Source organism: Lissotriton vulgaris, unplaced genomic scaffold (genome assembly GCF_964263255.1).
Source record: "Lissotriton vulgaris unplaced genomic scaffold, aLisVul1.2 SCAFFOLD_2711, whole genome shotgun sequence".
NCBI lineage: Eukaryota > Metazoa > Chordata > Amphibia > Caudata > Salamandridae > Lissotriton > Lissotriton vulgaris.
In genome coordinates, this window is record NW_028252899.1 from 272,462 (window position 1) to 279,097 (window position 6,636).

The following is a 6,636-nucleotide window of genomic DNA, read 5'->3' on the forward strand; positions in this document are numbered from 1 at the left end:
CACAATGGTGTTAATGGTGTACTTTGAGGAAGTGATAGTAATCGCCTTATAAATTTGGATTCGAGTTTAGTAATGTGGCATCACATCGGCACTTGTGTGACACTGCACCACAAACATCAAAGTGACATTGAAGACAGTCTGCTGGACACACAGTATGCTACACATGTCACTCCATGGTAGTAGCATGAACACTATTTTACAGGTACTCACTGTTATGAGATGAAGTTGCGTATGAGCTGACTCCGGATATCATCATCATCCTCCTCATCACTAGCATCCTGGCCGAGTCCTTCATCCTCAATGGGTGAATGTTACTCACCATCAGGATCCAGGATGAGTGGCACGTCCTTCTCCACTGCCATGTTGTGCAGCATGCAGCACACAATGAAGATGTTGCACACCTTGAGCGGGGCGTATGGTAGGGATCCGCCTGTCTTGTCGAGATACTGAACCGGCTCTGCAGGAGTCCAAACGTTAGCTCTATCACTCACCTGGTCTGCCCATGTGCAATGTTGTACCGCTGGTCTGCAGCACTTCTGGGGTTGCGTAGTGGAGTCATGCGCCACGGCATGTTTGGATATCCAGCGCCTCCTACAACATTACATCATGGCAATGAGTGTGTAAAGGGAAGCAGTGAGAGAGACAAATAACATTAAGACATACATGAGAAACAGTGTTTACCCACCAACAAGACATGCCCGATGGTTGCGCAGCTGCAGCATCATCTGTGGTACCCTGCTCCGCCTCATGATGAATGCATCGTGGCACAAACCTGGAAAACGTGCACAAACATGGAAAATTATCATGTTAGCAAGACACACCACCAGGGCATTTATGGAGTGTTAATGTTTCCTGTTGCGGAAGGCCTGCTCCTGAGCCTGTGGTGGCACCAGTCCAACATGTGTCCCATCAATGCACCCAATTACATGCGGCATGTGTCCCAGGGCATAGAATTCACCCTTGACATTGGTCAACTCTTCTAGAGTAGGGAACTTAATGAATTCATCAATGTGCTCCAACATAGTAGCTAAGACATCACGTAGTACACGGCTGAACATGGTCTGGGACATCCCCCCCACATCATCTTTGGTGAATTGGAACGTACCTGTGGCAAAAAAATGTAGGGCTGCCATCACCTTTACCTTGGGTGTCAGCGCAGTTGGATACCTGTGTTGCGGTTGGAGATGTGGGTACAGCCTGTCCGTCAACTTCGAATCAACTCGCACGTGAATCTGTAGCGGCATATGCAATCACGTTCCCTCATGGCATCCAAGTCAGGCAACGACCTTGGCAGAGGGTGTGCCCTGCAGAACATGTTTGGGGAGAAAGGTGTACAACTATCAGCATACAACAATTACAATGTACATAGAACAATCAACACTGCTTCAACACATCAAATGGAAAAAGATTGTGCCGTGGGCTATACATCATGGACACTTATGCCAGCTATTTGGCACTCCTACAACAAAACTGATTCACCTGTTGTCAGTAAAAATGGACACTGATATGTTCAGCTGGTCTGCTCTGAGTTACCAGAACAATGTTTCACGTCAGTGACACACGTCACGTGACATGCATGAGAAGGTTTTCAACACATCCAGAGAGCTGACTGCAAGGAACACACCCATGTCACATGTCCTATATCTTTTTACATTTCTTTGATGTTATGCCTGTTTTGTGCATTTGACTAAACTACACCACAACCATCCTCAGAATGCAGATCTGTATGTCTGTGGACAAATGCTCTATGATGCCATCACACATATGAGCTGTAGAAATGCCCCTGTGGCATGGTGTCCGTACATGTGAGAAACTTGCAATCACAACACAGACCCATCACAGATGCACCTAAAGAGGATTACATTCACTGGATACAAACAGCATGTCCAATCTGTTACATGGCACACACATTATTGTATGAATAAAGCCTGACCCCAAACTAATGGCTGTTAGGACTTCAGCACGCAACAACATTAATGTGTATACTCAGTCTTGAATATTTAATGCATATTCATCATGATCTTTTCAAACAAAACATTTCATTTAGTTAACATACATCATTTTGACAAATCAAAAAGAATTGGTTTTCAATTGAACATAATAAAAAACACCACATTTGCTTAAACCCAATGCATTTCGGGACGCGAGGACCCTTCGTCAGGGGTTCCTAAAAGAGAAAGGAAACAAATTACCCGATGCCAGTACCTACTAGTTGTCAAGCATAGAAATACTGCATGAATAAGAGACAAAAATAGAAAACTACGGTATTCAGGAACATAAGCCTGACCCAACATCTCTCCTTCTCAGTTAATGTAACTCATCCTTAATCACTCCAAACCATGACCAAAACGAGAGCAATGCAAAAGTATTGCTCACCTTTCTACAGAACAGAATGCGTTTCTATGGCGTTTAGTATTCAATCCGTGACCTGCAACCTAAATATAAGCAAATGTATGGTCAAAACATATATCATTGCTATGCGAGAGGTTCGTCTTGCAATGACAGCAAGAAGTATATAAACTTACCTACTAGATAATTGACAGGGATATTGCCTAAAAAATATAAATGCGAACGTAAACATTCAGTGATTTTCAGTAACACCAATTACTCTCAATATTTAATGGCTGAACTCGTAGCTCACCTTAAGTATGAGGGGTCGCGTTTAACCGGCGGTTAACCAAACGTACATAATCGGCTGCCTATACAAAAAGAAGAATAAGTGCGTTCTCATGTAAAAACTCACTCTTAAGCAATGTAAAAGAGTAGTCCCTAACCACAAAATAATACTAAAGTGGCTCACCTAATCGTTCGTGAGACCGTCTTTACTCAGCCGTGAAGTAAATCATGCGTCCTTAGATAACAACCTGTGCGAAAAGACAAAGTACTGCATGCGTTGTAAACAACCGCTTAACAACACCATAGTTAGTGTAGTTCAAGAACGCAACCGAAGATTAACGTAATGAGACGCTTACCGAAGCTGTAAATCCTAGACGCGGAAAACACTCGACTCTCAGAAGGCGGATACACTTCCGCATTACCAGCGTGCTCCATTTACTGACGTGCTTGCCAAAACAACAAAGATGACGGACTAGCAGAAATTTAGTCTGCCTTTTGTGACGACGACTTCACCAACAACATATCCTCCGTGCTCAACCAACAAAAACGACGGACTGCCGATATAACCTTTTTCCCACAACAACTTTACCGTAGAATAGAAATAAACCATGTTAACCCACTATATCATTATCACAAACACCTTGCCATTTAGATGCTAAACGTTTGGAGAACGACCTCGTAGTTGTTGGCACCATACATAATTGGCGTTTTTCAACACATGAAAATGAAATGCTGAAACGCTAACAATAAATGCAGTGTAAACAATATGCAACTGAGTAAAAAACATACTAAGTAAAAAACATTGCAATACAAAATAATACAGACGAAATTGTTACACCATATAGCATTCTAAAGATAACACAAAACTGAATTAAAGCCTGATAGATGAAGTGTATGTGTTTGTAAGAAGTGTATGTCAAGGTGATGAACTGTGTGAGAAGTGGCGACGTAGGGTCCAGAAATAGGTAAATGTCAATTTTATAGAAAACAGCTCATTTCAGTTTTATCATTGAGTCCGAATGGAGCAAGAGTTCTCAATTTCTTATTCCAAAAAACCTCACGTTGAAGTAAAATCTTTGAATGTTCAATATCTGGCCTTTTAGGTACTTGTTCAATTATCTGAAATTTGAGCTGGGCGATAGAGAGGGGGTATTCTGTCTAATGGAGGGCCAGAGGTGATGTCAAATTTTTGGTGCGAATTCGACTTTTATGTTCAGATAAGTGAATTTTGATTTTTCGGGTCAACTTCCCAATATACAGCAAGCCACACGGGCACTTAATTGCGTACACCAAGTGTTCAGAGTCACAATTAGACGTGTGATTGAGTTTAATGTTCTCACCTGTTCTCGAATGCAATAATACATTGCCTGATATAACATTATTGCAATGTTTACAGTTCCAACACTTCAGTGTTCCACGAGATTGTGTGTCAACATTGAGTCTCTTGATTTTACGTCTGCTTAAAACTTCCTTTAGATTTTGTGCTCTCTTGTAAGCAAACAGAGGTTTTTCCAGAAACAGATCACCAAAGTCACTTTCAGCTTGAAGAATATCCCACCTTTTCCTAATGATATTCTTTATGTCTCTTGATGAAGAGGAAAATTTAGATACGAAAACCATTTGCTCTGTCTTCTTCTTTTCGTGTTTTGTCAGTAGAGTTTCTCTGGATAAAGCTTTAACTTTTGTGATTTGTTTGTCCAAATTGGTATGTGGATATCCTCTTGCGATGTACCTCTGTTTTTGTCCTTCAAGTGTACGGTTGCAAATTTCCTCATCTGACGATATTCTTTTAATGCGCATGAACTGCGATAGTGGTAAATTCTGAATGAGATTTTTTGGGTGAAAGCTATGAAATTGTAGTGCATTGTTTTTATCAGTAGGCTTTTTGAAAAGACGAGTATGAATTTGATTTTCTTTCAATTCAACCAGTACATCTAAAAATGGTATGGCTTTGTCACTGATGGAAAAAGTGAACTGTATTCTTGGATCTACTACATTGAGAGTTTTGATGTTGTCAATTAACGTTTTTTCTGAATTCCGCCAAATCAAAAATATATCATCGATATACCGTCTGAAATATAACAAACCAATTTTCCAAGTCTGATCTGTGAGTATGTAGTCCTGCTCAAATTTTGCCATGAACGTGTTGGCGTACATGGGTGCTCCAGGAAAACCCATGGAAGTACCATTGAGTTGACAAAAAAACTTCCCCTGCCATTCAAAATAGCTGTAAGTTAAACAAAATTCAAGAATCTGGAGAAGAAAGACTTTCAAATGATCCGGTATATTCTCTTGCAGAAGACCCCATTCGACAGCTTCCAACCCCATTTTATGTGGGATCAAAGTATAAAGAGCAACAACATCAATTGTGCATAAGATTAAGGTATCCGCTGCTCAAATGATAACTATGCCAAACTTCTCAAAAAATCTGAAGTGTCCTCAATATAAGTCGACCATTTTTGAATGAAAGGTTGTAAATGTTGGTCAATGAATATTCCAAGGTGTTCAAAAATTGACTGACAACCAGAAACAATTGGTCTGAATGGAGGGTCGCTGAAATTTTTATGAATTTTGGGCAAGAAGTAAATCTTGGGTCTTCTTGGGAATGTTTCCAACAAGTAAGCTTTGGTTCCCATGTCTATCCAATTCATTTCTTCAGCCTGGTCCAGTATTTTGCTTAATGTGTCTGATATTTCCACAGTGGGATCTTTATTCAGTGATCCATAAATGGTGTCATCCATTACATGTTCTGTACCTTTTTGTAGATAAAAGTCGGTGTCCATGATTACAAGAGCTCCTCCTTTATCTGCCTTCTGGAATGTTAACGTGTCGTCTTGCACTAGTTGTTGTAAAGCGCTATATTCAGCACGTGTCAAGTTCCTTATTTTGCGTTTGTAATGTACTTTTTTCAGATCTGTTTTCACCAAGGTTTCAAATGTGTCAAGAGTCTTGTGTAACACAGGTACCTGAAATGTGCTTTTTGGTTTGAATTTTGTTTGCGTATCATCTCCCGATTGTGGTGGACAAATGTTCGTAAAAAAGTGTTTCAGACGTAGAACCCTCATAAATTTGAAGAAAGAGACTTCAGTTTCAAGTTCAGTGGTATGGTACGTACCGACGAATGATGTTCCTTTATTAAGGAGATCTTCTTCAAATTTAGTGAGTTTTTTATGGGAAATATTAACTATGAGACTTTCCCTTGACTCCTCAGTCCGTTCTTCTTTTCTTTTTCTTTGTCCTTGTCCTCTTCTTGTCTTTTTTTGGTTGGTTTGGACGTAGTTGCATCCGGAGGTCTGGTTTGTTCTACAACTTTCTCTAAAAAAGGAGTCGATGAAGAAGCATTTCCATTTGATGTTGAACCTGTTGTTTCCTTAGTCTGACCAGTAGTTTTGGTTTTCAGTAAGTGGGTAACTGTTGGTCTAAAAATATCTGTTTCTTTATCTGAAACAACACTCTCTTCGGAGGACGCGGGTTGAGTCTTCTTTTGGGTGTACCGTCTCTGAGAATAAACTTCTGCCCATGTGTAGGCTTTGTTTAATTTATAATCAATTGTGTCTCTTTTGAACTTCTTTAATTTAGTTTCCTGAAGTTCTTTGCCATATTTGTCAAGGCGCTCATCCAGTTCTTGTAGAAATTTAGACCAAGGTTCCTCTTCCATACGTTTAGACAATTCGTTTTTGATGTGATAGATTTCTTCCTCTATTTCCGTGATCGTTTTGGATAATTCTTCAATGAGTAGTAAGATGAGATCCAGTGAGCACTTATTTAGGATAGAATACCATTTCTCCATACATTTCTGATTGTTTATTAATCTGAATAACATTGGTCGAATTGCGAGCCTTAACCCACATGGAATCAGCTTCACACGATGGTATTGGATAAGTGTTGAAGCATGGAGTCTTTGATTTAGTTCTCGCCTAGTTAAGTATTCCAATTGCCGCAATTGCTGCGTGACTGACCCACTCTGGGCATCAAATGTTTTTGCTTCCTTAATCAATTTGTAAATGTCATTTGCTTCCT